The sequence below is a fragment of the Notolepis coatsorum genome, assembly GCF_963971535.1.
Source record: "Notolepis coatsorum genome assembly, chromosome: 1".
Taxonomy (NCBI): domain Eukaryota; kingdom Metazoa; phylum Chordata; class Actinopteri; order Aulopiformes; family Paralepididae; genus Notolepis; species Notolepis coatsorum.
In genome coordinates this window covers 281,098,024-281,105,393 of record NC_140165.1, presented here as the reverse complement: position 1 = coordinate 281,105,393, position 7,370 = coordinate 281,098,024, and the positions used below count along the sequence as shown (strand labels likewise).

The following is a 7,370-nucleotide window of genomic DNA, read 5'->3' as shown; positions in this document are numbered from 1 at the left end:
CACCCTTAGACAATGGCAGGAAATCAGATTGAAAGTTACCTGAATTCACAGATTGACACCTTGAAGATAAATAGTCCTGAAACCAAGCACAAGCGGCTTTATCCAGGCCAATGCTAGCTAGACTATTCAAAAGCAAGTGATGGTCTACTGTATCAAACGCCTTTGAGAGGTCTACAAAGAGAACTGCACAATGCTTCCCATTGTCCAGGGCTGAAATAATGTCATTAGTGACCAAAGTAACAGCTGTAATAGTACCATGATTTGCTCTGAAACCTGATTGGTTTGATTGATTGATTGAAAAGTTTATTAACAGATTGTAGAATGGGTACAGTACAGTACAGCTCAATACATACAATTGTTAAGGGGATGCAGACCAGAGAAAGACTTTTGTCTTGTTTACATCAGGGTCCCCCATTTTCAATTCATCATAACATATATGACATACATGACATACAGATAGACAGTACTGCTACATCTATACATTTATGACATATCAGATTTGCAAATACAGTACTGTTGTGATACAAAAAGTGTCCAGAAAAAGAGTGTATATATATTTGACGTAGAAACTGTACATTGGAGGAGGTTGGGTGGGTGGGGTGAGGTTGGGTGGGTGGGGGCTGTACATTGGAGGGGGGGGGGGGGTTGGGGTAGGGGGGACACACACACTGTACACTGTACATTGGAATACTGACAAAGCCATACTTGGTAATTTGCTGTACAACTGGGTTAAGACATTTGTAGGGGCCAGTTTCGAATTGCAGTCTCCCATAGGTGTTCTTTGAGAGTGTTTTTGAAAGTGGGTAGTGATTCACATTCCTTTACAGCTTTGGGTGGGGCGTTCCACATTGATGTGGCATAATTGCGAAACGTGTTTAGTCCCTTGTTTGAGCCGAATCTGGGTTTAACATGATTTGTGGAGCTCCCTCTGGTGTTGTGATCGTGGTATTCACTGACCGTTGGGAAGTATTTTGACATGTACATGGGTACCTTGGTCGCGTAGTGTATCTTGTAGACCAGGCCCATTGCAAGTTGCTGTACTCTGTCGTCTACTCTAAGCCATCCTAGGTTGTCAAAGTGGGCCGGGGTGAGGTGGGTTCTAGGAGTCAGGTGAAGCAGTAGTCTGACTAGCTTGTTTTGAGATGTTTGTAATTTGTTTTTTAGTGCCTTTGAGGTGCTTTGGTACCATGAGGTGCACGCATAGTCGTAGTACCCTTGAATGAGTGCTCCTGCCAGAGTCTTCAGGGTATTCTTGTTTACCAGAGAGGAGATCCGGTACAAGAATCGAGTTCGTTGGTTGACTTTTTTTTATTACATTGGATGCCATTTTGTCACAGGAAAGATTAGCCTCTAGGATGGAGCCTAGGTAGGTAATTTCATCTTTCCTTGTGACAATATTGTCACCCACTGTAACCGTGGTGAGTACTTAGCACTGAGCAACTTGAGAAAAAGGTTTTTAATTGGTTGTTTACCAAGGTCTCCAGTGCTTTGGCTAGGCATGATAGTTTGGAGATAGGACGATAGTTATCCATCTTATCCCTATCCCCCCCTTTATGCAAGGGGAGCACCTTGGCAGATTTCCACACTTGCGGGACTATGCCAGATGCAATAGAAAGGTTAAAGATGTGTGACAATGGCTCACAAATGACAGGGGCTGCCAGTTTTATAAAAAAAATAGTCTAAGTTGTCCACACCAGTAGAACACTTAGGGTCTATGGATTGCAAGATATTGAGAGTTTCACTAGATGAAAATGGCTGGAAGGAAAATGTAGGTACACACGAGGCATGATCGAAGATTGGGCTAGGGTCAGAGTCAACATCCAGTGGAGCCAGCCCAGTAGACAACCTGTCAATAATGTCAGTAGTAGCTAGCTGTATCTATTGTTTACACTTGAAATGTGTATTTTTATTTAGTGTGCATTTTTATTTTGTCACAATATTATTTGGCTTAAATATAATAATTCTTTATAAAAAATTTTTTATAATAATTTAATTAATTCTTTTTTTAATAACTAATTTTTTTATTAAAAAAATAACTTGGCATCCTCTGTTATTTTACCCACATGACGCCACTGGTCAGACTACAATATATTTACATTTGTTAGCCATGCTAGCGATCTAAACAATTAATCCATGCCAAAGCTAGATAATTAATGTAAAAGGTGAAAGACTCACACTGACAGCCATGCTTTCATTTGAAACGACTTTTAGTCAGGGGAGTGCCATGGTTTCTCCATAGAGCCCCATTTCAGTGCTGCAGCTCAACGCAGGTAGGGGGCAACTCAGTCATGTGACTTAGTGGGTATTACTGATTGGCTCGAACACATTGGGGCCGGGAATCTGCTCCGTCTTTGAGAGCCATTCACTAAGGATATTGCGCGGATGAGATACTAGTGCAAACACACCCATAGGTGTGCAATTTGCTCATGGTTTGCTCTAGTGCAGTTGGCTCACGGAGCAGTTTGCACCTGACGGCGCTGTTGGCCGATATCAGGAAGGGGTAGAAATAAACCCGAAATGAGGCATAGACATAACAGTATTTTTCACCATCTGTATTCCGTTTATTTCGTATTGTATTTAGTTTACTTCATAATGTATAGAGCTTGCTTAATTAGTACTTGCATGCAGTGTTAATTTAGCAATTTGAGCTATTTTCATTTTAGTTTTAGGCTTAGTCATGTGTCAAATGCTCCTTTTTCGTTTTCATTATATTTAGTCACCTTCATTTATTTTTCGTTTAGTCAGTTTTAGTGTTTTTGTAGTAAAAAAAAATATCAATTGCTCCCATTAATGCCCTTACAGATTCTTACAGTCAAAATCTGTTCAACTTGACAGTTTACATTCATTTGCATTCACATCACTGAACTCTGCTAAGCAATGTGGTCTATACAAACACAATTAAACCTGACACAAACACAAAGATATGTTGTCCCGACGTAATAAGAAATGCGCCGTGCCGAAGACGGTTTGTATTGCTGCATGCGCTGCGTGCACGTGTAGCTCTGGGAGCGTGCATGTTTAGGTTCAACACGTGTGTGGAGAGTAATAGACCTTTCCCCGCTGTCAATCACACAGAGAATAATAACCAATAAGATTGCCCGATTTCTTAAGGCCGCGCCCCTTGAAATAGAGCCGCCATGATGTCTCACAGATAGCCAGCCAGTCCTGCATTGTTGTTGTCGAGAAAATGGTTCTTAGATGTGCTTGGGGAACGTGCAATAATGACCAGAGATATCCAGAAAGACTAAAGGGAGCGCGTTTTATAAATTTTCCAAAGCCTAAAACACAGTTGGAAAAATGTTTAAAGTGGATTAAGGCTTGTGGACGGCCCCATACACAGCTGAATGTGGACAAGATCAACAAGAACAAGGCTGTATGCTCAACGGTAAGCCCGAAAAATATGCTTCAGTAATATATGCTTCAACATTTGAGTTAAACAGAAGTCATCACTTGTTATCTTATATATACTGTATATAGATAGATAGATCGATAGATCGATAGATCGATAGATAGATAGATAGATAGATAGATTGATAGATAGATAGATAGATAGATAGATAGATAGATAGATAGATAGATAGATGGCTAGCCGATCGTTAGGTAGCCAGCTATTCATAGCTAATGCTAACGCATGGTTTAACCTAACGTCGCCAAAAAGAGTCTCCGAAAACATTCCGATCAGTTCATGAGCTGAAGGAAAACTACATATAGCTACAGCTACTTAGTCAACACCCTTGAAAATTATGAATTGGAAGTTGTCCAGTTGATTCTAACAACCGAACTAACGTTAGCTAAATGTTAGTGTACTGTAAATGTCCAAACCCCCCCTCCTAATGTACAGTTTCCTCCCCCTCGTATGTATATATTTCCTGTTAGGATATCTTTTTAACAGTACTGTATATTTGCATATCTTGGATGTCACAAATGTAACAGTACTGTATCTGTATGTCATAAATGTCATGCTATATATCTGTTGTGTATGTCATAACACATAAATGTCATTATGAATTGAAAATGGGGGACCCTGATGTAAACAAGACTAAAGTCTTTCTCTGGTCTGCATCCCCTTAACTATTGTGTGTATTGAGCTGTACTGTATTGTACCCATTCTGCAATCTGTTAATACAGTTTTCAATCAGCTAGCATGAGTAACCTGAATGCCTTACAATATCTGTGATCCACTTTCTCTTCTCTGTCATGCCTATCTCACCTTATAGCATTTTGTTGGCGGGGATGGACCTACTGTGCAATATCCAGACCCTATAAAAGCTGATGGGACCACATGTAAGTCGGTGCGTCCGTTGCCAAAGAAAAGACGCCTGCTTGATCCTGACAACCCCCCATCTAAAAAAGAACTACTGCAGGAAAATACTAACTTGTAAGTCCTGAAGACTGGGTATTGTCAAAATCCTTATAGGCGGTATTGTCTGAATATTGTGATGTGTTAGTGAAGATGTGAATCACTAACTAAAAACACCATTTGCATGTGTGAATCAGATGTCATTTAATAATTTGTTATAAATGCTCATATCTAGTATTAATTTGTGAACCAAAGATACTGCAAGTTCTTGTTACAATCAAACAATACATAAATAATACTGAGACCAAATGTTATGATTAATGAACAACATGGATTTATTAATTAAAGTGCATTTATTTGATTATGATTTTGATACTTCACAGGAACATCAATCCCTCTCTGGATGTCATCAACCACCAATCGGAGCTCAGTTATACAGCTACACAGACGTGCACAGCTACTCAGACTGAAGGAGAATGTAAGGGTCTACCTTTCTTTTAGGAACTGAGAAGCATGATCTTTAAAAAATGCAGCAAGTCTGTGCAGTAATCTTTCCATAAATGGTATGTCTGGGAATATTCTTTCCACAAAGATATCTTTCTGCGTAAAAACTATGAATTCACAGAATTGGCAGCCTGTCACCATAAGTTGTCCTTGTATTTGCACATAATAGTCGTGCGTCTTCTTCAATGAAATACTGCCCCCCTCATCTTTGTGTAAACAGAAATCTGGGAAGTTGTCGCAAGCCTCCAATATCAAACAGTTTCTTGCCTTATAAGGACATTTCACTTCGACTATCCCACTCTCGCCATTGTCGCACAACTTCCCGTCAGGTGTGGCTCCTAAAAAATCGAACTCTGAATTGACAACAAGACCACACTCGTGAAAATGTCTGGCGGGATAAACCTCCAGATATTTGGCCTTCGCCTTTGCCTCATTCCTTTTCCCATACTCCAAAGCCGGGGCACAAATGGATGTCAACCGGAAAACACTCTCCAGAAATGTTGTTGTTGGGGCAGATTTTCTGTTTACCGCTTTTGCAAAGTTTGAAGCAGTCAGTCGTGACCTCCGCTCTTCAAACCAGTCATTTGAGAGAGCCTGGGCCCGAGTGCGTTCTTCCAGTGCTACCAGGTTTGTGTCTGCAGTATTCAGATCTTTGTAGATCGCTGGAAGCTTCACTGGAGATGGCTGGTGCACAGATACATTTCCACACCTCTGGTGTGGAACCGGGTCTGTTTTCTTCTTGAGATTTCTTGTCTGTAGAATAAAAGCAAAATGTTATTATTGTGATGTCATGTATATGTGGAAACTCCCTAACAATAATTGTAATATTTCTGTTTCCAGGGGTTTGCCCTTTAGAAGTATTGGGCACTGCTGTGGAAGGTGCAAGATTGAAGTCAGAGCTGGAGAAGAAGGAGAGGACGATAACCTGGTTGAGAGGGCAGCTTCTTGAAAAGGAACAGATAATACAGTCTCTCGAACAGGATGCTCAGAAAAAGACATTCTGTACTGTACAAAGTGTTGTCCAAAAAGAAACAAAGATCAAAGGGCTTTTTAAGTACTACACTGGGATCACATATGTTAGATTCATGTTATTGTTAGATTTTCTTGTGCCTGCTGGCTGTGATGCACCTTATGCAAAGGGCCGTAAAGACATGAGGTCACTAGGAAAATCCAATGGCCTATTCTTGACATTGTGTAGGTTAAGACACAACTTTGGACTTCAAGATTTGTCTCAAAGATTTGGAGTATCCATGCAGTCTGCAGGACTTGTTTTTAATACATGCATAGAACTTATGTATTTTAAATTTGGACAAATTAGCATATGGCCTCATAGAGACATTATTATTGAAAACATGCCTGAAAACTTTAGAAAGGAATTTCCTTCTACTTTAGTCATTATTGATGGTACTGAATTTAAGACCCAGGTGCCATCTGCACTGGCTTTACAAAGTCAGCTTTATAGTGACTATAAGTCAAGCACAACCCTCAAAGCATTGATTGGATGTGATCCAAGTGGGTCTGTCATTTTTGTGTCAGAGTTATTTACAGGTGCTGTATCCGATAAGGCGATTACTGAAAGCAGTGGTTTTTATGATTTACTTAAAACACTGAAAGTTCATGGTTACATCAAGGATGGTGATGCTGTTATGGCTGACAAGGGTTTTACAATACACGACGAGTTGAAAGAGCTTGGATTACGTTTGAATATCCCTCCTTTTGCTGCTGGTCATTCTCAGATGTCTCAGTCAAATGTGGCGTTGACTAACAAAATTGCTCGTCACAGGGTTCATATTGAGCGTCTTATATGTAAAGTTAAGACGTACAAAATCCTTTCAGATCGCATACCAACAACCCTTTTCAAAACGATAAACCAGATATGGTCAGTTTGTTGTTTTATGACCCTACAACAGGATGTGTTTGTAACTGATAAATGAAATTGTAGACCTGCATTACCTGATAAGAAAGTACAGAACCAATCTGGACTTCTCCAAAAGGGGTTGTGATCTTTGGCACACTGGTAGACAGGATAGTTGCCAAAGGTGTTCCAGTCATCCGTTGTAGATGGGCAATATCTTCCTCTGTTACAGCTGGAAGTCTGTAAATATTTAAAATATTGTATTAAATGTATTGCATATATTAATAATAACTTGGTCATACTTTTGCTATATTTCTGAGATGGAAGAACGATGTTTTGGTCACTTTGTTAATATGAAAATTGAAGTTCAGTTCTGAATCTATGATAACCCAGAGACTTGTGACCTCAGATTTTATCCAAGGGGTTAGTCCTCCCAGGTTCTTTATTAACGTTTATTTTTTTGTTTTGGGGCCGATAATTAGAATTATAGATAGAAAACCTACATTATGTCCTCTGATGATATCACCCAGCAGTAACATGTAAAGGACCTAAGCAACTCCCTTGTGCAACTCCATAGTTGTTGTCATATATCTCAGACATGTGGCCTCCTAGTTTAACATAGAATTTCCTCCCTCTGATATATGTTTTAACCCTTCTGCCTTATTAGGTAACTGACAGAGTTGGCACATCAGTGCATGAAAAGATTGCATC

The 7,370-nt window shown here is 39.8% G+C and overlaps 1 long non-coding RNA gene across 1 annotated transcript; it reads left to right on the top strand.

The window, feature by feature from the left end:
- Positions 1–3,158: 3,158 nt before the first annotated feature.
- Positions 3,159–6,882, top strand: LOC311239038. Its single transcript, XR_014620411.1, has 4 exons — positions 3,159–3,385; positions 4,218–4,378; positions 4,684–4,778; positions 5,645–6,882. It is a non-coding gene; the product is annotated as an uncharacterized lncRNA (long non-coding RNA).
- The last annotated feature ends 488 nt before the right edge of the window (positions 6,883–7,370 follow it).